Source organism: Cyanistes caeruleus, chromosome 7 (genome assembly GCF_971803275.1).
Source record: "Cyanistes caeruleus chromosome 7, bCyaCae1.hap1.1, whole genome shotgun sequence".
Taxonomy (NCBI): domain Eukaryota; kingdom Metazoa; phylum Chordata; class Aves; order Passeriformes; family Paridae; genus Cyanistes; species Cyanistes caeruleus.
In genome coordinates this window covers 7,009,071-7,036,343 of record NC_141707.1, presented here as the reverse complement: position 1 = coordinate 7,036,343, position 27,273 = coordinate 7,009,071, and the positions used below count along the sequence as shown (strand labels likewise).

At 42.9% G+C, this 27,273-nt stretch overlaps 1 protein-coding gene and 1 long non-coding RNA gene across 14 annotated transcripts in view; one reads left to right on the top strand and one right to left on the bottom strand.

Moving 5' to 3' along the window:
* IKZF2 (IKAROS family zinc finger 2) overlaps positions 1-27,273 on the bottom strand; it is a 149,740-nt gene that overhangs the window by 93,848 nt on the left and 28,619 nt on the right. The gene's annotated exons all lie outside the window — the stretch shown is intronic.
* LOC111931878 (uncharacterized) lies at positions 414-6,689 on the top strand. Its single transcript, XR_002865797.2, has 3 exons — positions 414-569; positions 667-807; positions 5,983-6,689. It is a non-coding gene; the product is annotated as an uncharacterized LOC111931878 (long non-coding RNA).

Genomic DNA, 27,273 nt, shown 5'->3' with positions numbered 1-27,273 from the left:
TCTCAGTTTAAGCCTGCTACCTCTGAAGTCAATTTAAACTCTCACTAAATGCAACAGAAGACTTATTTCATATCTTCTGGAGGTGGTGTGTGCAGTAAGTGTAGACTAACAGGTCTGTTACACCCAAGTTTAGTTTAAATTAGGATGCTGTTGCATAGCTAAGCCAAGCTTCAGTCAGGTTTTAGCTGACACAAACTGTAGTTGCCATCCTCCCTCAATCCCCACCCCTTCCATCTTTTATACTGGCACCAGTGATCATGGAACTGGGTGCTACACCAATCTGGTGTTGAAAACCAGTCCTCTTCCTGAGAAAAATCAATCCTTTTCAGCTGGATCAGGCTCCTGACCAGGTGTACTGTGTCATCACAACAACCAGCTTTGGCTCACGTGCAGGCAGCACCCCAGATGCCACCACACACTTTCAGCAGCAATGGTTCTAAAATCACCAGGTGGCTTCTCCCAACGCAGCTCTCCCAGGGCCAGACACAAGGGATAAAGACTGCAGCACTGAAACATGTGAAACAACTTTTATGCTCAAATGGCCATACAAACTTACAGCAAATATGGAGGTGAAGAGATCACAGTTCCAGTTGGAAGGGCTCTGGTTTAAGCAAACAGCATCCCAGCAAAGCAGCATTAAGAACTAAAATCTCTTTTCTATCACAGGGCCCAATTTTGATGGTTTCAATGCCACACACACCAGTAATGTTTTGAGCCAGCAACCCTCCCAGTCTCCCACAAGGTCACATTCAGTGAGATTCCTGCTGAAGTCCAAAGGCTGAGACACTGAGTAAGGAGCTCCTTGGTGTAAGTAAGCATGGCAGTACCTAGTCCAGAATCTGCCCCAGATGCCCAGCCTTCAGGCATGACTGTTTGCTCACCACAAGTCACCCATGCTGCATACCTCCATCTGGCAAGAGTACGAACTCCTAATTGAATATATATGATTGCTCAGTGTCGCAAGATTCCTCTCCAGAAAGACCTCAGGCCAAATTTCACCCACAAATGCATCTACGCAAGCGGCACTTACACAAGCCAGAGTCGTGTATTCATATCCCAGGGTAGGAAAAGTACTTCTGATGACCCAGCCTCCCCCTCCCTTTGTGCCTGTACTCACAAAGTAATATAGTGCAACAAATACGGTGCTTAACATAATACAAGGTTTCTGCCAATTCCCTGTAGTTGCAAGGAAGAGTTTCCCTTTCCCATTCCTCCTACCTTTTTGCAGGGCCAGAACCTGATCCCTATGCAAGGTGAGTGAACACAGCAGGACTCTGCTCCTGGCTGTTGTCCCCTCTACAGATGCTCAAGCTAACTCAGATGATAGTCTTGGACTCATGGATTTTTCCCTAAGGCCAAACAAGGAGCAACTGTTGGATATATCTTTATTTGTTCTGCTTTATTTTTGTTCTTGTTTTGATGGGGTGAGAGGCAGGAGAATTTTTCTTTCTCCTCTCCTTTTGCTGCTGAACAAGACACGGTTTTCTGGACAAATGTCATCTGGCAAACACTGCTTTTACACAAGACCTGCCCAGCCCTTGTGTTGCCCTGCTTTCTCCTCCCGCATGCTGCAGCCATTGGGACTTTCTGCCTTTGTGTGAATGATTTCCCAGTTGTTTCTGAGGGACAGGTGATTCTGGGGGTGGTGGTGCTCAGCAGGTGTTCTCCAGGGCCCCTTCCTTTGTGAAATTCCATGTCACAGTGGCTGTGCAGTGCAGGAGGCAGGTTCGGAGCTGTGGGTGGTCCCCATGGCCTTTCCCTCACCAACCTAAAGCAAGTCTCTTACTGTCTGCAACATCCATACGTTAAATACTGTCAGTCTCCTCTCCTACCACAGCTCTTTTTTACTTCAGTAGAGCTATTTCTGATGCACACGGAAAAGCAGAGAGAGGAGGAAAAATAAAGGCTCAGTCCTGTAGTGAAACACGCTGTCTCTCAAAACATTGAACCATGAACACTTTTTTAAGACCAGTTCAGATTCTAATGAGGGAACAGAAAAAAAACCTCGCTCATTGAAGAGTGACATAACATTCGCCTCAAGTGGATTTGCTAAGAGGCTGCTCAGAGCTCTTTATGGCACAAAACCTAGAAATTTGTAACAGAAAATGCTGACAAACTACAGCTATATATGGATCATCCCTTATAAACAAAAATAAAGTGATTGATAACATCCATTTGAAGAGACCAAAACCTTATTGCTCACTCATTGTTGTCTCTGCTTCTTAAAAAGTGCAGGGCTTCCTAAAATGCTTTCAAGCATATGCAAAGGGTAATAATTATAATAGTAATGATTATTTCATTTATAAGGAACTGTCAATTAGGGATCTGCACTATATTTGAAAATACACCTGAAGAAATTGTTTTAAGCCAGTGGAATCACTTCTCTGGGTCTGGACTTTGCTTCATTTTCTGGCATTTTTACCACTAAAGACATTATCTTAAATCAGTGGAAGGCTTTCATTACCAAGTTATACATCATCATTCACAGCTTTCAGGAAAAGTTTTATTTATTTCTCATTATATAAACTCTAAATCATCTTAATGCAACCTGACCTAGCCATGTCCTCCTCCTCTAAATAAGGCACCTCCCCAACTCATCAACCCATGGAAAATTATAGGATAAGCACCTGCCACAAAAATATTTTCTGTCTTTGTCACTATATTGTAAAAAGCAGACGAACAACAAAACCTGTTTCATTTATTTGTTTGAGCCAAAGCCTTGTCTGTAGCCTGCGAGGCAGGTGGCTGCTGCAAAGCAACGGGCAGGTCCCCGGGTCCGTGTGCAGCCCTGGATCATTGCAAATGCCTGAGCACAGGGACTTCTCCCTGTGCACCTCACAGGCACTGCTGGGCTGGACTCCTGCTTGACTAAAAGAAATAAAAGGGAAAGCAGATTTGCCTAACCACAGTATGACTACACAGTGTTGAAGAAGAACTCTTAAAAGCCAGTGTCTTTGTGAATGATGACTTCTGTCGGCATGGTGCTGCTTTGAAACATGTATTTTTACCTGAAGCAGCTTAAAAAAAAAAAAAAGTACATCCTTACTTGGTTTATTTTATTTTTTAAAAAATTATTTGAGATGGTAAATGAGGACAATGATTTAGGGATCTGGAAATACCTGCTCACAGTTCAGAGACCCCAGCAGTACTGAGTTCAGCCCATTAAGGCAGAACTTAGAGCACAAAAATTCACCCACATCTCAAGATGCACATGAAAGGGCTACTCCAAGAGCCACAGACGCTATGTTACAAGGATGGCAGCATCTGGTTTAGTCCCTTAACTTTTCCAAATGTAAAGGACAGTAGAGTTTACATTCATTTTCCATTTTCATAAGTCACTTCAATAATCCAAATCTGTTTAAACCCAAATTTTAATATACTAAAACAGGGGGAGGGTATCTCTGTTGCCTCCTTCCCACAACTTAAAACGCACCAGCTATTAAAGCAGCAAGACATTTAAATGACTATTCATTCTGATTTTTTTTTTTAAAGCAGTGCTAGGCTTTCACCTGTATCATTATTATGTAGGCAGTGACAGATGGCAATGAAAAAATATAAAATAACTCTTAGAGTATTAACTTTTTTCAGTACCGTATGTGTCAGATTCTTTAGCATAAATAAATGGCATTACACAGTCTCATTAAATCTATACATCTGTGTAGTAACTTGCAATTTATGGATATTTTCTGACACAATGTTCAAACCAACAGGTTTAGCTCACATGTTTCTTTTCTCACCATGCCATCTCCAAGTCACCAGAAAAGCAAACAAAAGCAAAACCCTACACTAAATATTCCTGAAGAAATCTATGAGAAGATTTGCTATTCATCATCTACACATATTTAAGGGAATGAGAAGGGAAGAGGGTGGTGGGATCATGGAAGAAAGGGACTGGAGAGAGCTGACAAGTAAAACACATAATTAGGCACCTAAAATTTACATCTTTAACAAGTAAGGAATGAATCCCCAAGTAAGATTAAAACAATAACAATAAGGACACAAACAGGCACGTTTTCTCCTATTGCCCCCACCACGTTTTCACCAGAGCACCCAGGAGCCCTGAGCAGATCCCCCACAGACTGCTGTGCCCAGACAGAGCAGGGACTGCAGGACTGAAGGCTGAGCTGGAGCAGCTCAGGCTGCTGAGGAGCTCTGGCAATCACTGACCACAGAGAAAGGTGCTGTGAGTGGCTTTCGGCACCACTCACCATTGCCCAGAGGAATCAGGAAGGTAGAGACACAACAGCTGTGTACTCTGAAGCATCTGATACTTCCTCAGGCCTTTCCCAACCATGTCCCATAAACTCAGCTACCCCATGGGAAGCACGTGTCCCACCACGCCGCAGAGCCACGCACACAGGCTCAGGTGGATGGCAGGATGAGTTCTTGCTTCTGCAGCCCGGGTTACAGGGGGACAGCAGGGAAACTGCACCTCCTGGGACACAGGGCCCTGAGGAATGGCAGGAGAGGGCTGGCACACCAACCTACTCCTGGGAGCACTCCCAGGCCCACCTTCATTCATCCTTGAACAGGAGCAGGGCAGCTGTGGGGAGCTCACAGCTACTCTAGTCCCAGTTAAAAAGACTCTTTTTGGACAATAAGTTGTGTTTGGGAGCCCTCACTTTAACACAAGAGTCCGCTGGCCCAGGCTGGTGGAACAGGATGCAGCACCACTTGCTGTTACCAAACATTTATTAAAGATGTCAACAGAAGATAAAAATCTGTAAATGCAGCCACAGTCCCAGAACAAGGAGACCAGCAGCCCTGCAGCCTGAGTCCCCATGGCTGTGTTTCAATAGCTACCTCCACTTTCAAATCCTTTGGCAGTGCTTTTGGAGATGTTCTCCCAAGGATCTGGGGAATTGTTCACTGAGTATCAATGAGCACTCCTGCCTGAACACCAAGTCACACCTTAGACAAACTCAAACCCAGGTGACACATTACCAGTGGAAAGATGAAATCTGGCATTAGCAGAAACTCCTGCACGTCACACCCTTTTGTCTGCTTGGGTTAAGGATCTGCTGGGAGCTATTTATGGACTGGCTCTTTTCCTCTAGGAGGAGCTGGTATTTCTGCCTAAAATTAAGATGGCTTGACACTTCCTACGATGAGGCCCTGTTTTTTACTTGCTTATCACTTTGCCAAAAACAAGTTAGGCTGAAATGTATAGACAATATTTTAATTTTGTGTGTGTGAAACTGCAAATCAAAACAGTTGAACTGGCTCTGACAAAGAGGTCAGAGAAACCACTACCCCTGGGTTCTTAGTGTTCAGGTCAGGTGATCCACAATCAGCCAAAATAACAAAACCTGCTTTCCTATGGGTTTGTACCCACAGTGTCTTTCAAGCCCTCCTTCCTTGCAGGAAGTGTAATTTGGGTACCTGCTGCCAAACAGAATGAGTGACTTTAAGTTCCATTTGCCTTTCCCCTCACTAATGAGGATCAGCAATCCCAAGAGATTCCCTGACCATGCAACTTCATCTCATGGGTACGCTTCTACTGCGTCAGTTCAAGGAAAGTCAGACCCAGAGACAAAACATCACTGACATGACTTACTTTGGTTTTGAGGACAGGTCATGTGCATTTAAAAATCATTACTCGCTGCAATGAAAAGAAAGAAAAAAAAGAAAAAAAAGGGAAAGAAATTGGCATCCTAAGAGGCTCACTAAAACTCTTTAAAGTGCATAATTCCATCATCATACTGTACATAGCACACGATCTCTGAGGGGTAATTATCCATGCATTGGAAGCCAGTGTGAATATACACACAGTCAATATGATGTGCTTGCTGCTGTTTCTCTTTTTTTTTATTTTTTTTTTCAAATCAATTTTAATTGTTGTGGATCTATTTCTGCTAATAAAAGAGAGTGAACTGATTCTGGTCGGATGGATTTCTGGATACGGAAAATGAGTGAGCAAAACATGTGAGAGTACTTACTGTATTACCAGAAATATTTATAAATGGCTCTTCCCTCCCTCAGCTGGCAGAATATCAAAGCACTGAGGAAGCAGCACGGATGGCTTCTGAAGGGATGGAGAAAGCAAAGGTCCACTCTTCCATCACCAGCCCAGGAAAACAATGCTACAGAGCTTCAGCAGAAGCCCAGGCTGGAGCTGCTCTAACAGCAACATCTCCCGTCTTGTCAAGGGCGAGCACTCCTGTGAGTGCAAACTCTGCCAGAAAGGATCACAAATGAGCCCTACATGGAATATATAATGTGTCCACTGCATTGGGACAATACATGGAGACTCAAGGTTTTTTGTAAGAAAGATGTGATTCCCAGGAATGTCAGTCATTCCACCTGAAGACAATCACCTTCTCTGAGGGCTTGATGCCTCCATATACCAAGTTCATCCCAGACTCTTTGGGCTTGACAGTATTGAAACATTCCCAGCACTATTACAATGCATTTATTAGCTGCATTTATTATCAGCAAATGAAAAACGTGGAGACAAGCACATTTATGAGGAACACCTACAAACACCTACCCTTGCATGAGAAGCCAGCTGAGCCAGGAAGAACTGTGTCCCCCAGAGCTCCTGCAAAGGGGGCTCCTGCAGAGGTACACACAAAACACCCAGCAGTACCAGGGTGCAGATTCCTTGAAGGGACGTGTGCCTTTGTGTAACTCCCACCTGCACACAGACCAGCTTTCCAGAGCTGGATTAACCAAGTACTCACTCCAAACTTTGCCTAATGTCATGATTTGTTTCTTTGTATCCCACTTGTATCCCGCTCGTGAGGACTGCGGGTTTTTCTGGGGGAGATGAGCACCCCATTGACAGCTGTGCTCCCGCTGTCCCAAGCCTGCTCTCCATTCCCAGTGGTGGAGGATTACAATAAGGTGCCTCAATTCCCAAGTTAGCCTGTGCATGTGAAAACGCCTGGGGGTCCTGATTCAGTGCAATACTTAAGCAATCACTGATCTTTAATATTAAAGTCAACAGGACCTCAGTACATCCATAGGTAATTACATGAATTCATCACTGGGCTGAGCAAGCATGTTCCAGCTCACAAAAGCAACGAAAGGACAACGTGCAGGAAGAACGAAAAGCCTTCAGGAAAGGATTAGCAGTGTCACAAGTTAAACATCTCCTCCCTGATGACATACAGGATCGGGTCAACTGCGCAGGCAAGCCAGAATACTGTAGCATGAAGTCATAAATGGTAGAGCCTGCTCACACTACTGCCTGTAGTAGCTCTGCAGGTAACAAATACAGAATACTAATGCACAATAAGCAATACTTTAATAGCTCTACTCTGTAGAAGAGGTAGGGATTTTTCAGTGTTTAGCAGCAAATCATTGCTATTCCAGATCTCCTACACGGCTGTTTTAATCTACCTAGCAGATTTAAGTGTAAGAAATAACAATAAACCTCTCTGTAATCAACCCCTGAAACCCTGCAACTCTTGCTTTATGGTTCTAAAAACCATAACCTAGGAGGGCTATAACCTAATAGCGATATGCTGTCATTAACTGGCTACTGAATTACAACAAATAATGTGGAACGACCTGAGCAGCAACTCCACCCTACTATTTTAAAAATAGCTTGTTACCTATTTGGTGACAATACGAACACATCTCAGTTATATAGTGCTAAGCAACCTAACACTAGTTATGACCCATCGTGGCTTTAAAAAAAAGGGCATTATTTAAAAATCATCTTAATCCACACTAAATATACAAGTTCTTCAGATGATTATGTCTTCTCATAAGTACAGGAAATATCAAGAATTTACAGTAGGTCGTTTGAGTCCCTTCATTTACAGCAGGCAGAAAGCAGTTCAGCACCTGCTGAAATAATTGCCAAGAAAGGAAAAGATAAAGATATAAAGCAAATTTATTTGCTGTCTAGCAGACTTTACATTCAATTTTCCCTTGTCACATTCCCATCAAGCATATGTACCTGCACAGTTCTAGTTGTGAAGGCTACAGTCACAGCCATGTTACATTCAACTACCCCTGTGCCAAATTTGATCTGAGGGGTTCAGGAAGGCAGCGTGAGTACTCCCAGGAGAGACACAGAATTTTATGTATCACATGCCATGCTTCATTTATCTGCTTGCATGTGTACAGTGAGTTCACTGACTTCTTTTAAAGTTCTGGAACATTCACAGCCACCTTTATTTGTGCATATATGCTAAAGACTTTGCAGAAAGTGACTCGCTCATATAACAATGCCTTGCTACTACTCTTGTTGCCAGGTTTCTGGCCTGGGGCTTTGGGATCAGCAGCTTCCTTAAAGATATCATCAACAGGGGATTCTCACTCTAGGGTAAGAATAAAGCATCTACCATGAGGCAGAGCCTGAGATGTTTAAAACTTGGAGATTTATTTCAGGCAGCTGCACCCCGCACACACGGAGGTGGAATATTCCAGTCTCCAACTTACAGTTCTGGTAACAGGAAAACAGAGTTTTTTTAGTGACTACAAAACACAAAGAAATAATCATATGGGTCAAACAATCAGAAATGTTTCATTTGCTGTGAAAATCATTTGAGCTGACTCAAGACATTTGTTTGGGAAAAACAAAATAAAACCATTCTTAAGTTTGTCACCTCCCGCTTTCAAGTGCTGGCCCTTTGGAGCTGAAATACGTAATTTTGAAACAAACATGGAAATGTTTTCTACTTTCAAACATTAAAAGCCATTTTAGTGTTGCTGAAGCATTTCCTCCCCCAACATTTTCATCTAATTTGACTCAAATTTCATTTTGGTTCCTGCTTGCAAGCTCCCTTTTTCAACGAATTTATTGTCATTCCCACCTAGTGGTTTCCACAACAAGCTCATTCCCAGCAGGCTGTAAGGATACAAACAAGTCTCAAGTCAGTCTTTTGCATCATGAGCAATGGAAGCATTGAACTAATTTAAATGAAATAATTTAATTTAATGGGCATTATTTAAATAAATATTTTTAAAAATTAAAAATACCTAAAAAGGTGAAACCTCTGCATGTCCTTAACTATAGGATGACAATTACATAATATTTTGGAGAGTGATACTGCTAAGCCTCCTATCCTGTTCTTCAGCACAGATGGTTAATTCAGAATCCTTCACTGGCTGCCCAGGCACAGCAGGACAAAGCAGCTCTGCAGCCACTGCACCTCCATGCTCCTGGAGCTGCACCCTCTGCCGTGCCTGGAAACAAAGCATCTGGAAATTACCCTGCGGTGGAATGACAAGGCTGGGATCAAACAGAAAGGCTGTGTGTGTCCGTGTGAGCAGTGCTGCCCCAAGCACAGGGCGCAGGCTCTTCAAGGACCCAGCTCTCCTCTCCCACTGCCCTTCCTGCCTACCTGCTACAGCCCTGGCTTCGCTCTAGCTGTGCTCCCAGACACAGGGGAGACCAGGGAACTCAGCACGAGGCTCCTATAGATACTCCAGTGCCTTGCTGAATTTATAAATCCCTTCACTTCTCTGAGCTCTAAACTTCCACTCAAGATCAGTTAAGACACTTCCATAAATCTTACGGCATCTAGTTGCATCCTTAGGTGCTTAAACACGTGTTTAAACAGGAATCTAAATCGCTTTGCAACTCAGTTCATCTAAAAAATGGAGATTGTAATTCTTTATCTTATGGGGTTCAGAGACAATAAATTGATTAATGCTGGAGATTAATGTTCATGTGCTTAAGTCAATGGAAGCAGAAACAAATCCTAATTCAGGGTGACACAGAGCACTTACAGGACTCCCAGCATTTGTAAAGCCAGTGCCTTCTCTGTCATGGAGAAGATACATCTGCTTGCAAAGAAACTTGCACAGTCTTCACTCTATATATTCTGGCTCAAGCTAGAAGCAGCAGTCTGCCTCTTTTATGAGTCCTTCAGAAAAAATATCTCTGTACAGCCTTTAAATTATCTACTGTTGGATTCAATGAAATTGATGAAGAAAAGCTTGGAACATAAATCCAAGTGACAACTGAAGTTTAACACAGGCTGCAAGGAAGAGAAAGGCAGGCAGGACTTTGCATATGTTTGCACAAAAGAGAAATTGTTCAAGCGAGTGGGAAGAAATTTCTAAGGCTGATGCCTTATAATATGACCCCACACCAGTTGAGATGTCTTTCAGAAGGACCACATCACGTGCTGTTGATTCCATGACTCATTTTTTCCAATGTTAAAAGTATGGCTGGATACCATACCAAGAAGGGAAATTATTCTGTGTCACTACAGTAATTTTTTCTTATATTGCAAACAGAATACATTGATTAAAGCACAAAGAATCTGGATGTTGATTTAAGGCAAAATAGGTAATTAACAGTAATTTGGAAAGAAGAAACAACATCTGCTAAAGTAGCATCTCTTCAAAGAGTCAGGGAACAAAATCTTATCCAATATCTATTATTCAATCCATTTTATCCTCTATAAACAACACAACGAGCACCAGCTTTAAAGAGGGGTTGCATGAACAGAAAATATCAAGGCTGACATTGTGAAAGTCATGGAGATGAAGCAGACCTTGATTCAGGTGGAAGGAAGAACCTCTATCTCCCTTTGGCATCTGCCAGACACTTTGAGCACTTACTCAGGCTGAAGGAGCCCAAGCTCTCCGTGGCGCTGCTGCAGCCTCTGCCTTCTAAGCTGGCAAGGGTGTTGATCACGCATCTGTTTTCATCACAAATTCCATCTGGATTTTAGAATTCTCAATTTAGATCTCATCAAGACTCACACACATCTGCAGAGAGCTTTGATTTCTAGACACCAAAGGCTTCCAGTGGGAAAAAGCTGCTCTGAATAGTTTCCCACCCACTCTCACAGCAACTGATAACAGTGCATTTGTGCCAGTGCTTTTGGATAGAAGAAGTACACACATACACACACACACACATACACACACACACATATATATATATGCAGACACATGGGCTGCTTCTGGTGAAGCTCTGCTCTTTTCTTAGCTTGGGTTTGGATGTCCTCGATTGAAAAACATCACAGCAACCTGAACTCATCAGTCTGCCCTGAGCCCAGCAGCACAGGTTTTAATGAGGAAATATCTGCTGATAGCTTTTGTTTCTACTGTACCTTTAACTGTTGGCTGGAGAATTCAGGAAAGGACTTGGATGTCAGCTGGATATACAACATCATTGGCCACTGGTCAATCATCAAACAGCAGGGCTGAATGGAATGGATTTGACCCAGAGGTTACCAATTTTTCAAAATATTACATGTGACCATTTCTTAAACAGATTAGATGACACATTCTCAGCCAAACATACACCAGGAAATGGGACTGTTATCCTCTGATTTGCTCTCTTTTTGGAAAAAAACAGAGGGCAAACTTTCAAAACTTTCAACCTTCTTAAAAAGGCAGAGAGCTTTCTGCATTCCTGACCTTTCACTTGCAGAGGGAATGCTGATTTCTTGCTGAGCTACGGCTCTGATCATCCCTGCCAAAGCTAAGACGTACACGAGCTGGCTTACCCTTGTTTCCACTGGCTGCTGGAGCACGCCAAAGAGACTGTGTGCCCTCCTGCCTCCAGCACCCAGCCAAGCAACGTGATACTTTTCAGAACCTTATATAGCACTTTAAGAGCTGTATAGAGGAGCTCGAAACAGGATGACACAGAGGGCAGTGGTGCAGGGAAGTTGAGAAATGTCTTCTACTTTTGCTCTCAAGCAGATCAAATGGTCAGTTCCAAAGTGGGGCATGATCAACTCCCTAACTTTTTGGAGGAAAAGTTAGCTGAAAGACTAGAATAACATAGAGTAGGAGTGGAAGTGGATGTGCTCACCCACAGACAAAAAAAGAAGGTTTATTCAAGCATTGCAGTATGACAATCATGCAATGCAAATGCCCCAGTGAAGTGAAAATGTGCAGTCAGCCCTCAAGCCCCAGGTTTCAGCATTCCCAAGGCAGGACATCAAACTGCAGCACTGTGAGAGTGGCCTTTGGTAGTGTCATTTCTCCCAGTAAGCCCAACAGGAAACACAGGTGTTGAACAACTACTTCTGAATACCCAAGCTACTGCAAGAACATCAAAGCTTGTGCCTACAGATCCTAAAAAGTGCCAGGGTTCCTCTGTGCCCAGTGCTGTTTTACCCAGTGTAAGGAAAAGGTGAGACAGAATCAAGTTCTGTCAGGAGGTCTGTACCTGCACTGCCTACTCATCTATGCTGGTATTTACTGTAGTGCCTAAGATGGGCCACAGTCCTATGACACTACTTCTGAATGAAGAAAAAGGGATCAGTGTTTCATTTTACAACCATTGCAGCACAGATCCGGAGTGCTCCCTATGAGTATCAGCACAGACAGGCTGCATCTTCAGGCCCGAGGAGAAGAGAATTTGGCCCAAGATGTTAAAGGGTTATTTTAAGGAATGCTTTTCTCTTTCTCCCTTCTCTCTCTCTCTCCATTTGTTTGTTTTGGAATTGATACCAGGAAAAAAAAATGTAACTAGGAAACAGAATACATAACCGCCTGAGGTGATGTACAAGAAGTTTCTTAGCATTCTCTGACTTTTTCCTGGTTAAAACCAGTTTGCCTGGGGATGGGCCAGCTCGGTTTCGGCTTCTCCTGCTTTCCCAACATTCCACAGAATAGCATGACCTTCATTAACTCAACACAGCAACTGGATCCAGCTAACAAAATCCAACGCATGTAGGCACTTGTCCCCCTTGTCCTCAAGGGTAGAGAAACACGGATACCGTTGTTCCAAAACTGGCCTTGTCATTTCCAGTCCTTATCCTCGCACAACAGATGCTATCAGGACTGCTCCTCGCTGGTCAAAGGTTGCAGCAGCTTCTCTGCACCCTTTCTGCTTACTGGATTAACAGCAGTTGTTCTCTTAACTGTGGATCTAGTGAGAGAACTTTGCAAAAAAATGGTTTACAAGAAATGGTAAAGAACTAGTAGCCAGGGCTCTATACTTGTGTTGGCTGGGTGTCAGGGCATTTGTTACTGAAAATATGGACTAATCCATATTTCAAAAAAAAACCAAACAAAACCAAACCAAACAATCTCAGAAAACTTCAGAATTGTAACAGTCTGGACATGGTTTGATGAACTGCGGGCATGGGGGTAGGAAAGGTCTAGTCAGCCTGCAATATTACATATCTGGAGATACAACAGAGATAGTAAGGAATGCACTGAAGATAACAGTCTGGCCTCGTATTTCAGTGTTTATTCCAACTTTCCATGTTTTCAGACAAAATTCCATGTATAATAAAAGAACTCCAATAGCTATGGGCAGCAGAAAGCAAGACACTATTATGAGCTAAAATAAAGCAAGCTCTCTACCCTTCACACTCAGGACCAGCACTCACAAGCCCAGGCTTGGCAGTGGCAGGTCTTACACATCCCCTACATCCCGCTACCTTCAGTTTTTCTGTACTGACAGGTGAGTGATCAAGAGAAGCTTCAGATCTAGTAGCTTCAAAGTTGGACTCTGCACCTGATCTAGGGCAGAGAACTGCAGTAGAGGGACTGCATCCTTTTATTCACTGTGCTGTTTGTCAGGCTGTACTATCGCTTGTGACAACCTCACAAATGCTAAATTGGCTCTTAACCCACAAAGGCTCCTTGAGTGAAGCCAGCCTTTTGCAAAGCAGCTGTGCTGCCCAAGGACAGGTCCAGAGACAGCTGCTGAAGCCTCAAAGCCTAAAGCCACTGTGACTCAGTTGATCTGCAGATGAGTCTCTGTTCTAACCAAGGGTGTGATGCTGGTCCCATCACTTCTGCAAGGAGATGAAAGCTGGCACAACTCCTACTCAGGGAGGCGTTTTTCCACCTAAGGAAAAGGAATACCCTTGACATAATTCTCACCATGATGTAAGTTGAAGTACTTTCCAGACTGAGACCCTTTTCCCCATTCCGTAAAAGTCACATAAAACTCCATAAAGTCTGCAAAGTAATCAGAATGGAGATGAGCAATGGGAGAGAGAAGGAATAAGCCTGAGTAGAGAGTTGCATAAGCAGTGTTAATGTTTCAGTGGGGTTGGTTAGTTTAGTTTGTCATATCAGCAAAATAAGCAGAAGAAAGTGAAAGTGTTTCATATTTATGAAGTTCCATAAATAGTTCTCAGGACTTTGCTCCTCAGTAAGGATTCCAGGTACTACAATAATACCAGAAGGAATAAAAAGTACTATCAAGCTTGTACAGCAGGCACTGTATCTCTGTTATTTGAGCAAACAGACAGAAGCCTGTCATTTTTATCCCCAGTTTAATCTCAGACATAATCATCTGGTGGTGTGTATATTTAACCAAATTCCTCACTCTAGAGCACAAGAGTTCCACTAGCAGACAGCACCCTGGATGCTGCTACAAAGATCCTTGCTGTTCTGAGCACATATATCAAAACAACCATTGCATTTGAAGTAACCAACATGAGAGGTGGCCTCACCATACTCAAATTCCAAAACAGTTTTGGGCACACACTCCCATCTGTCTTGGTCCTTCCCCATGGAGAGTTTAACCATCACTTCACCATTTACTGCTGCAAGGGCAAATTTATGGCACCTAGTTTTACAGATCTAACAGCTAGTTATCCAAGTCCCTCCCAAGGTTCCCTGTGAAGTCAATCCAAAGAAATAAGTGTCTCCAGAGGGCAAATAACTTCATCCCACTTGTTCTGTGAGATGATGGTTTCTGGAAAAGCCTACAGTACAAGATAAAATTACTAGTTTGGACTAGATACTTCACCTCTGCAAGGCTGAAGTTCCTTGAAATGAACTCCACGTGGATGGCACTATTCAGTGCAGAACTTCACAGACCCTTCCACACAGAAGCTGGAAAATCTTTTATCAGCCATTTCAGCTGAAACCATTTCTTACCAAGACAATGGTCCTTAATCACCTTCAGAGCAAGTCATTCTTGGCAGATAACAAGTAAAGCTGGACCACATTGCTATGCCTCCCCACCTTTGGGGGGGATGCTCAGATGGCCCACCACCCCCTCTGTTCAAATTTCAGGAAATCTGAGTCACTCAAAAATCCTGAAATTACACAGCTTACTTGTGCCTTCATTTCCACGTTTTACACGTGATGTTCAAGTCATGTTCTTATAATATTCTAGGCCTTGTCTGGCATTGAAAAAGTTTTAGCCAAGAGTGTTTTATGTTACTGGAATTGCTTATACAAAATTCCCTTTTACAGATTAATTTATGAGAGAAGAAAATCCTGTACTTATCTTAATTACTTTATTGATTCTTGGAAAAAGAAATACAAACTCAAGCTGGGAAGAAGGAAAGATAACATGCACTTGTCTTTCACATACAGTCAAAATCTTTCCATTGATGCTCTTTTGTAACGCCCAAGATCCACTTTTCTGCTCTAGAGTGGTAAAAACTGACCCTTTTCTTTCCCCCATTCCCATGAGAGAAACAACTACAGAGAAACAGCAGGAGGGGAAAGACAGGGAAAGACAGACTAAACTATGAAAGCTTTGCTATACTACAGCTTTACAACAAGGTTACGTGCTTTCACACAGAGCACTGTACGACAAGGCAGAACCTACTGTTAACTCCCTGTGAAACAGCAAAAGGAAAACCACCATTAATGAAGGGGGTAGGATGGATTAAGGAGTCCAGAGAATGGCAGGATTCTGACACATTAGGATGAGGAGAGATTGTCAGGATCTCCTGGTCTGACCTGTCCACTCCCACAGAGCTCCTCTTGTCCATGCCTGCACAAAAGCCACAGCTTGTTGGCTGTTACCTTTCCCTAAAGCACCGATGCTCTGTCCACTGAAGACAGGACAGGGAGCTTAAAGGTTTCTGATCAGCTCGTTTCACTGCCTAGCAAACAACAGACACATTACATACCCAGCTCTTCTGGGGACAGGCCTGAGCTCCAATGGTGTGACCACAGTAATTAATTCAGGACTCGTTACAGGCATGTTGTGATGTGCCCTGAAAATGCCAGGACACATGGATGCACTCAGTCACCCATCATGCAAAGCCTTCCTTCCCATCACGCTTCCAGCCAGGACACTGAGCAAGGCCAGGTTTAATCCCAGATTATGAGAGTGCATGAGAGCATACTGCTGGAAAGAGCGGATTAACAGAAGCTGGAGTTCCTCCTCACTCCCTCCACAAGTATTGCTAGGGCTGAAGTCCTGCTGCCTGACTCACACAGCTCCCCACACACCCTGAAAGAAACAATCTTCTCAAAGACCTATGAACTGAAATAGAAAAGAAACCCTGTGGGTTTGCTGACAGGGGAAAACAAAAAAAAAAAAACCAACAAAAAAAACCCACCAAAAACAAACAAAACAAAAAACAAAACAAAAAAAAGGCAAAAGAAAAGATCCTAAAAGAACACATGCTTGGATATTTTCTAGGACTTCCAAAAAAAAAAAAAAAAATTAATGGAGAAAAATCACTTTCATAAATTTAAAAGATTCTTACTAGGTAATTCTTATAAAAACTAGTTACTGCTCAAGAGAGCTGTATTGGCTATGTTCTAAACCAGAGCAGCAACATAAAAACTGGAAAACTAAAAAATCCTCTTGCAGAAAACTCTGTGTTTTAGCTTTTGAACTCTGTTTTTTCACAGCTCCAGGTTTTCATCTGATTTTTGAAGCCCAGCCTGGTCACACAACCAGAAGAACAGGAACCCACAGCCTATGGTAGCAAGGACATGAGAACAAGCAGGCAAGGGATGAGAGTTCTATCATTTCCTTGCTCCAGGAATGAACTACACCATGGCAGCACCATGCGAACCTGGGTCCTGATCTGAGGGATGGAAAAACAATCACTTCTTCCTACAGCAAAACTGTAAAGGATCAACAGGTTTTCTGTAAGATTTAAGGAATAATAAAAAAAAATAAATAAAATTAAAGACTAGTTGGCTTTTATTAAGAATGGTGGCTCTCAGATTAGAGGTTACATTATCACCAATTGGTTTGAGTTCTTTGGTTGCTGCCTGAGCAGAGCTGGAAAACAGATTTGTACTCCCTGCAATAAATTATTGACTGCTAGGGCTCTCAGGAAGACCAAGGTGTGGTCACTTGCTGGCAAGTGAAAGAGTGTTTGTTTTCCAGCCTTTCCCCCAACTGGAGGAAAGGTGCTCATAAAGCAAAATGCAGAAGAAAAGCCAAAAGTGAGAGCCAGGATTCCCATAAGTGACTTTTTGGCGTTCAGCTTTTGACCACATTAAACCACAGAAGCATCCTCAGAGCATCAGGGCACCCTGCAAGAAACACAGGGGTTGGAGACATCTGTGTGAAAATGCACAGAGCTGGCTGACCTTTGCTACATCTCCTTCTCCAGAGCCACAAGTAAACATCATCAGGAATGCAGAAAGCACAGATCACACGCACACCACACAGAACAGCCACACAGAAAACACAGAAAGACCACTGTGGTTGTACCAGGCCACTGCTAACAGCCTCTAAAGGACATTCCTGTCCTGTGTTCAGGTGGGATTTAATCAACTGTCTGCCCACCACCCATCCTGGAAGCAGACAAGGAAACATCCTTACCCCTTTACTTCCTTGGGAAGGAAAATGAAACAGAAAGGTGAAGTAGATTAAGTCTCCCCTGTGATCCAGAAGTAGATTTCACCACCTCCTGCCTTCCAACCCAGTTCTCATTCCTGCAGACCACAGCACCTCTCAGATTTGTTCCAGGTGAGCAGATTGATATCCTAGAGGAGGAAAAGTCATAGAGAGGGACTCTATGACTCTAAGAGCCAGGAGGGACTCAAGGATTCAAAGGTTTGGTGTGATTTATAACCAGCACCCTGGGAATGGTAAAGGCTGATAAAATTTGAAAGCAAGCAAAGTAAGAGCATAAAATTGGAACAGGAGCTAAGATGCTGTTTTAAATGTGACGACCTGACTGCAAACATCAACTCCTTTCACACTTCCCCAGTGCCCTCAAAAGCCTTTAGACACAAGGCAATTTGTATTTCATTCATGATTCCCTGGTACTACAACAGTTAACATCTCAGCACTCTTTCCTCATGTTTTGCCTCCTATGCAGCAAAATATTAAATATTATGTTTAAATAAAATGTTAAATAATTTATGAAAAAAATCCCAACTTTATCAATGTTATCATTCCTTAGAGCATTGCCAGTTCAAAGCCCCAAAGGATGTGAAATTAAATGCCTGGTGTCCTTACATCTTGTATTTTCTAGGGGTTTTTGTTGCCGAGAGCTTCAATGACATCAGGCTGTTCAGAGTTATCCTTCGTGGGTGTTTTCATCATTCTGACCTCCTGTTCTAAAACACAACTGCTAATTCCTCCACGTTAGAAAAAGGACATTTTAATAAACCTGACAGCTCTACGTCGTATCATTATAAAGCAATGCTCCTTGCTAACTCCTGGCTGTGAAAAGTTGGACCTGACACTAAATCGTAGGCTCTGGAAACAGAAAAGATACCATGGCTAGACTGAACAGCAGTTAGCATATAAATTCCCAGGTGAAACACTCCATGGTCAGAGGCTCTCAAAAAGAGCATACTGAACTTCAGAGCCCTGAAGTTACAGGCTAATTTCAGTACTTGGTAAATCTTAAATAAAGCCTCCATGTGAGCCTTTTTAGGATTGTGGCCCTCATATGTTTCTAACTGAAGAAATGAAAACTATCATTATATAGCTCTGGAAAAGGCTTATCCCCAAATAGATCCTATTTACAGGTCAAAATTCTACCCTGTCTTGTTTACATGCAACTCCTATAAAAAAATTAAATACCATGCCCTGAAGATCATAGGATTGTGCAAGTGCCCAGAGGTTCCATGGCATGTTCAGCCTGGAGGTTCCTCTGAGCAGCATCTGCTGCTCCCTTGCTCTCCTGGGTGCCAGGGCACAGCCACGGTGCCAGGGCTGCCCTGGGAGGGTTGACACCCAAAACCTGTGCACGGCCAGCCCTCCCTGCCCGTACACACCAGCTCATTTAGAGCTCGCCCAGAAGCTGCATTCACATCCCTGACCACACTGCAGATGTACTCTGAGAGGAACAGAACCATGAAAGCTTTTGGAAAACTTGCCCTTGAACTCGAATTTCAAACTTTGTGCCTATCACAGGCCCGATAAATTAGCAGATACAGAAAAATGAGTTTCTACAGAAATAAGAACCGTGCTGCACTTGAGTTAATTTAAGAGTTAAGGCTTTCAAGATCACTGGCATTTTTCCTGTCTCCTTAAAAACACTGCCTCAGCCATACCTTGGTGTGCCAACACAGGTGAAACCAAAATGTCAATTTTTTAAATCAAAATCACCTGTCAGGATGGAGTGTGGCATTTCCTGCTGAAAATAGTTTTCAGTTTCTTTTGATAAAAAAAAAAATGCATTTTTTGTTTGTTTTAATGCTCTTTATGAGGGAGCCAATCTGGCTGGCAGCCCCCTCCCTCTCCACGCTGCTGCTGAATTTTGATTGCGTGGGGAAGGCGGGATGGCTGTTAACCTCTGTATCATCGGGTCAGCATCACAACAACATGCTCCTCCAGCAATCCAATGACCTTCTGTCACAGCATTCCTCTACCTCCACTTGTTTTTCCAAGTTTAATTAAAATCCACTGCAGTTTTTTTCCCATCTGCTCTGAGGGGTTGAGTGTCTCAGCCATGTTTCTGCTTCTGGAAAGCAGCAGGAACAGAGGGGTTAATGCTCTGTATTCAGAACAAAAACCACAGAGCTGAGGCAGATCTGCACTCATCCAATCCATTCCCTGACAAAACTTGTTGCTAGTCCTGTCTGCACCATCCTAGATCTCCCAGGTTTCACTGGCTTCTAGCCAAAAGTGTCGTTTTACTCTCATAATGAAGGGGGCCAGAAGGATTTATCTTTCCCAACCTCTCCCTACATTATGTCCATCCCTGCAGAGCAATCTTCTTGTTTTTCCACATTTTCTTGCAGTCTGAAACCCTCCCAAGGGCATATCCCCAAGGATCTGCTGAGATGGAGGGCTTCTCAGCTTACAGCTTCTGCCTACAGTGCTGTATTTAGCCCATTAAAAATCCCAATAAGGTTACACATAAAAGCTCCTTCAAAGTTTTGGCCCTGACACTTTACTCCTCACCTTCTAAATCAAGTTATGCCTTATTTGAAAATCTTCAGAAATTGTTTGGAAGAGTGAATGACCTATTCTGAGGCTTTAAAATTAGATCAAAAGTATAAAGTTGCTTCCTCCCAAGCCACTGTATTACTAAACAAGGAAACGGTCACATAATAAAATTTCCACAAGAAGAATGGAGTCTGTAAACTGAAGCTGTCACAGGTGAAGGGGAAAAAAAAAAAGAAGAAAAAAAAAAAAGGGCTGATGCTGTAGTATTTATTGTATTTATTAAAATCCTGCAAGCTAATTCAACAATATACACATTACAGTTCCCACCTTCAACTTGTGTCATGCAAACTGCCTCCCCCCAAAACAACCATCCCTCCCAAAAACCCAGACCTGCACGGTTGAACATTCTCCCTAGCCACTAAGCCAGGCTAAGAGACTAAGGTTAAGGGGGGGAGATACCTTGAGAAAGTGTTTTGCCTTGATCTGTTCAAGTTCTATGCTACTCTACTGAAGTCTGAGGTTTACAGGCAAGTACAAAGTCTGACCATTGGATCGCTCCTTCCCCTTTTCCAGTCTCTTTTCTCCTTACAAAGTATCCTAAATTAGTCACAATAATCCCACTGACTCATGAAAGCCCTCCCAAAGAATGGAAAGCACACCTGAAAAGCAATTAAAAAAAATAAAAAAAAATTAAAAATTCCAGCCCTATATAATGATATGTCAGGTTTCTCTGACAGGTTTTTTGCCCTGGGCCTGGAAGACTAATCCAACATTAAATTGTTCTCCTGTTGGCCTGTGAAGAAAACTTAACAGTAAAAAATCTGCAGCTGGAACTTAAATAATCCCACTGACAAGGAACAAATACCTGTTCTTCTAACATGGCTGCTGTGACTCCACTGGCTCAGTCACTACTAAAACTGGAGTAGAAACCTTCCTTATTTTTAGGTTAAGTGAGCAAATACGAATTTGAAAGCAGGGGGAAGGATCCTGAAGCCAGGAAGCACTATTTTTACACATTAATTGCTGATAAAACCACACTTAGGGAAAGAATGAACATCCATTGTTCCCCACTGCCATGGTCTACTGAAGAGAATCTCAGCTAGATCAAGCCTGCCTTGAGTTTTACTGTGTTTTGATTCCAGCTTTGATAAGGTCGCACCTTAGAAGAGCCATGCATAGTGTAACAGATGGGGAAAAAGCTTTCAGCTATTCCCAGACTCTGCTAATAGCATTTCTAAGAGAAGAAAAATCAAAATTTTTTTATATTTATATAAATAGGTATGGGTTTTCAAGTTACTTAGGCTCCCACCTCATCCCACCAACCCACACAGGGATGATTCTGCTGCAGTGGAGGCTGCGACAGCTGAGAGTGCAGGGGCAAATACCCCCTCAGGCTGGAGGAGCACCTACAGCTGCTTCCCCAGGGACCAGGATCATGCCTGGCTCCCTCCTAAGCCACCATCCTCAGGAAAGCAACTCCAGCCATGAGCTCTGAAACCCCCCCAGGTCCCCAGACCTAACACTGACAGTCCTACGGTGTCAAAGATCTGTTTGTGTCCAGGGCTTTCTTCCAGAATAAGCCAGCCATCCCCCACTGCTCTTCACACCTGGCACCAATTTCACACTGTGAATTCACCCCTCTGAAGCCTCAGACTCTGCCTTCAGGCCCTTCCTACTGCCAGCTTGGGATCCAATCCATCTTGGGTGTCACTGGTAGGACAGCAGCAGTGTCAGCTACAGGATATACTACAGAATTTAAAAAAAAAAAAAGAAAAAAAAGAAAACATAGAATAGTGAGGTAATGGTGACCTAATTTCCTAGACTGGCTGTCTGCTAACCACAACTTTAAGGTTTCAGAGACTTTGGCTCACTATCAGCTTGCACTAAAAATGCCTTCTCTGCAAACCAGAAATAAGCCTATTATGTTGTTTTCAGATAATACCATCAAAAAAAAAAAAAAAAAAAGGAATGCCACAAACTTGCATCCCCACAAATAACAAACCTAAAACCTTTTTTATTCACATCAAACTTTTACAAGGAATAGGACCTATTGTACAGAAAGGAGCTTAACTCTCATCTATCACAAGAATGATGCTGTCACAAATATGACCCCATACCAAAATTTCTACAACACAGAACTTAACTTTCAGTGAATTATGCTAGAAAGGCCTTCAGTTTAGTATCACTTTATATCTGGTAAAGAGATAAGAGCATTCTACATTATTAGCCCTAATGCAGAAAATGGCTGTAGTGGGAAAGTTTTGGAAACTGCATGCCACAGGAATGAAACGCCAGCATAATGTGGACAGCAATGTGCTTAAGACTGTGGCAGCTGGACCGAGGCAGGAGAGGTCATGCTTAGCAAAGCCTCTGGAATTCCCAGGGATGGTACTGCAGAGACATGAAGGAATTTCTCGGGATGTTGCATACTCAGAGTGCTAAAAAGCAGAAGGTTCTGCACCAGACGGTAACAGCTAAGGTGAAAAGTTTTGGAAGAAGATCTATGGAGGAGCCTATACAATAAAATAGAGATAAGGGCAGGAGCCAAAGGGTGCCAAAAGTAAAAATATTTCAGGTTGGAATGAAATAACAAGACAATTCCGGAAGTCAGTTTAAACCTCTATTTAAAAATATACAGGTAGTTATTTACTTATAAAAGCTCTTGTCTATTTATGTGTTGGACAGTAGTATAGCAAGACCAAAATGTGGTTGTGGTCCACTCTCCCCTCACAATGCTTCAATGTATAACATTTGCACATCACTTTACAGTTGCTAAAAAGCAAAGTAATGAAATTAAATTGAAAGAGGACTAGATCAGTGAAGGAACAGAGCCACCGTTTGTCAAGTGATGTTTGATAGATGTGAGCTTGAAATAGCTTCATCAGTTTACAGCCATATGTGCCTACACTGTTCATGCTTGGGGGTTTGTGTGCACAAGTGCTCAAAACCACAACTCAGCACACCAGACAGAGAAAAAAAACCCAGATGAGGCTGCATTTATGTGGGTCACAAGACTTGGTAAAGACGTTTGCTCTGGAAACTAAAACAGCTATAGAAAAGGTGCAGAGGAGAGGAGGACAAAAGTCTAGCCAAGTTTAACATGGGGTTTAAGGAATCTGAGACAGAGTTGCCTCCTCCAGGACTATGGTCAGTGAGGCTCCTCCATTCATAACCACAGATCATGGCAGAAATGTGGCTGAGAAATGCCAGTACCACACATGGGAACCAGTTAAGGAGCAAAGTATGGGGTTAATCAACAAGGCTCTTAGGTGCACACTGAAGTCTGGTACCAGCCCAAGGGGCTTGCTGGTGTCTTCAGAGCCCTGGGGAATGAGGAGAGCATTACTCAAAGGTAGACAAGCACATAAATGTTCATATAATCAAAGAACAGCTTATGTTGTAAGGGACCTTAAAGACCATGTGGCTCCTACTCTCTTCCATGGGCAGGACCATCTCCCACTATCCCAGATTGCTCCAAGCTCCATCCAACCTGGACTGGAACACTTCCAGGGATGGGGCAGCCACAGCTTCTCTGGGCAACCTGTGCCTCACCACCCTCACAGGGAAACATTTCTTCCCAATGTCCCATCTAACCCTGTCCTCTGTCAGTTTGAAGCCATTCTCCCTCGTCATGTCACTCCAGGCCCTAGTAAATAAACTCTCTCCATCTTTCTTGTCAGCTCCCTTCTAGTACTGGAAGGCTACAAAAAGGTGTCCTTAAAGCTTCCCTTTCCCAGGCTGAACAATCCCAATTCTCCCATCCTTTCCTCACAGCAGAGCTGCTCCATCCCTCTGCTCATCTCAGTGGCCTCCTCTGGATGGCTTCAACAGGTCCATGTTCTTCCTGTGCTGGGCCCCCAGGGCTGGAGGCAGCTCTGCAGGTGGGGTCTCACCTGAGAGGGGCAGAGGGGCAGAATTTCCCCCCACTTCTGCCCACACTGCTTTTAGTGTGGTTCCAAAATCAGATCAAAGACATTTGCTAATACTGATTAACTTGTATAAATCCCAATTCACTTTCTCAAGGGCAAATTATTATTATTATTCCAGAAACAGTCCAATGAAAAACAATCAGGGAAATGCCAAATACCAAACCCTATACATTATCAAGAACAACTGAATGAGGCAGGTTGATTCCCAACAGAAGAGACAATTTTGAGGAGACCTTTTTGAGTTTTTTTATCAGTACAGGAGGGACAGACATCATTCACACGCCAACTGTTTCACAGGGCTAAAAGGTCCAGAAATGAAGCAGCAGTGTAAAAAGAAGAACAGAAGTACACAGATTTGTTTCAATGCCTGGTTAACTCAGGCAAATGTAACTTGGAGAAGAAATCTGAAGTTTTTAACTGAGCACAAAGCAGACTTGCTAAATGGCAGTCCTGGATGAATCTGCCTAAGCTCCTGGATCTAGTGGTTTGTGTTGGACCAGTTGCTGCTGAAAAGCCAGCCAACAGCAAAAATTCCAGATCCAGGAGCTCAGAAAGAATAAAAGACAGTGAGCACAGTGCACCTGATACTCCTTTCAGAAAAGTGAAAAAGAAAATTATTCCAAAGACTGCGTCCTTTCCCTAAAATGTCCTCGATTTTGCTAGTTACACCACCATCAAGCAGACAAAACCATCAACTTTGCTCATTTGCACTGCACTAAGAACCTCAAATGCTACAGAGCACTGAGAGGTTTTAAGGAAAACAGGAAATTTACCATTCTTATCACATAGCATGTTCTATATCCAGCAAAATATTAGGAAAGCCCTTGGTCTCTCAAAATATCCCATATCTAAATGGCAGTCATGAGCTCCTCTAATGTGTCACAGCTGCTTCCAAAGTGATTATTCCGCAGAACTACCCAGAGAACAAAGGAAGACACTTCTCTGCTTCCTGGCTTTTAAATACATCTTTCTCAGCTCAACTGTTCTACTTTCTCCCAGCTTTATTGCAGAAAAATCCTGATGGCATCATGTCTTTCCAGTATTGCTCATGTGGCATTTACAGGATGCTTCTTTACACCGAGGTCTGTTTGCACACATGGATCCCAGGTGCCATTTTTCAGACTGCCTCCATGAGACAAATTCCTTGATAAGAAGAAAAAAGACACGTGATGTTCAGTCTTCCATTTCAAGGAAACAACCAGACTTCCTTCCTGTTTCCAAGAAGCCCTTGTAGTGATAGTAACCCAGCAGCCAAAATAGGTGTAGATGTGGAAATTAATTTGCTAGGACTGATCCCCATTTGTCACACTATCCATGAGGTAATGAATTATCACATCCCAAGAACCCATCTCGGGGTGAGCACGTACTAATCTGTGGTGAATCTTACGCCCTCAAAAACCCACCAAACCACTAAATTATATTCAGTGCATATCCATGAACAATTTTGTATTGTTTGGGTCTGACAGACAAGATATCTTGAGGTAAGGGTGGTTGGAATGGCCTCTCCTGAATATCTATAGATAGATGTTCCTACAGAAATACATCTCCTAGAAAAACCCAGATTTTCTAGGCCATATATACCAAAAAAATCTCTTGTAGTAGTTCCTTCCAGTATGCACCTCAGATGTGATCAAAGCTGAGAGCATTGGCAAATTCCTACTACAAGCAATTAAGGAATTCAGTAAGTTCTAAATGTGCATCCAGAAAACTTTTGACACTTAAAGGTATGTTTTCAAAGCAGCTCATGGGAGGTACATGCACAAATCCCATTATTTGATAACAGGATTAGTGAACTGTGCTTTGAAAATATAACCCAGACTGTTTTGGCATTAACAGGCACATTTACAGATCTCAAAAACATTAAAATTTATTCTTTCTACTAACTACTGTCCGAAAATTCCAGGTAGCCAGCTCCAATTAATCCCTTCTCTCATTTCTACCTGGGCAGCATACCCTGTTTGACAGAATTTATAACGGAGGAGTGACCAAACTGAATTTTGATCATTGGAGTGAATTCTTTATTTCAACCATATCACAGAAGAATGGCATTTGTTATCTTCTTATAGTAAGCACATGGGGAAGGAAACAAAACCAAGTTTTATTATGGATATTTACATTAAATAAAAATGATTGCACATTTTAAAAAACCCAAAACCAGTAGTTAGCAAACTAGAACATCAGATGCTCTAAATCAGAAGCCCTTTTTAGATCTGTACTTATGTCCCCTTATACCAAATGAAAATTTGGCACCAGATGAAGGGTTTTGATCTGTACAAGCATCTTTCATAAAAATTAAAGCAAACTTGCCAGCATACTTACACAAAGCTTGCAGGAGGTTTTATTAAAAATTGTATGTGGTTTAGCCAAAATTCCCACAGCCATGAGAATTTCAGTTAGCCAAGGGAGAGTTAAATCTCAAGCAGTAAGTCTGAACATTGATTTCTGCTGCTACTCATTCATCTGAAATGCAGGCATCTGAAGACTTTCTTTTTTGTGCTATCATGTGGCACAGCAAATGTAAAGAGAAAAACTTTTAGTCCTCACTATCTCCAAGCTACCCCAGTTCTGAAGTAAAATTCAGAGCAGTTCATCCAGCTAAAGGGAGTTCACAACCATGCCTTCATGTACCCCACCAGGGTTTCCTGCAGGCAACCGCTTCCTTGCTATAGACCTAGCATAGATCTTGCCAAGAAAATTTTGGTTTTCCCACTGAAACTCATGCCAATCAACAAGGTAGCAAACTCATGCTGGAGCTGCACAAAGTCACAAAAAGAACATGGAAAAGACATTGCTGCTGCACAACTGCGCTGTGATCCATTAAAAGGGAGTGCTGGTGTACGTGTACGGCCTTCGCAGGCTTTGGCTGGGGTTTCAGAGTAGAGAGGGTCTACCACCAGCCTTGGAAGGAGAATTTGAGAAGATGAGGAAGGCATTGCTTAAGGCTCAGACAGGCACACAATTGGTGACCCCCACAGAGGTAAAAGGTGCCTCGTTGCCCTACGTGACTCTCAGCCCTCCGCCGTCAGGCCATCGTGCCATATGATCCCATTCAGAAATGTGTCAGACTCCTGCCCACATTCTGGCAGAAGCAAAAGGGCAACTGCTTCATTCCTAGTCTGCTGCTTCTCGTGACAATTTTGTAAGTTTAATTAGCTTGCCACACTGTCTGGTATTCACCCCTTCCTGTACTGCTCAATGGGCCCAATCCCATTCCCTTTCAAAAGGTTTAATTTATCCAGTGGGCTGGATGTGGCAGAACACACCTTCATTTCCTGACAGAGAGGAGAGATTCCCACACTAGTCTGAAATGGGAGGTCCTGAAATGGAAGATGTCTCGTGGCTGAAGTGCAGACCTCTGTGTGGGCCAAGCAACCCCCTGCTGCTCAGGCTGATGAA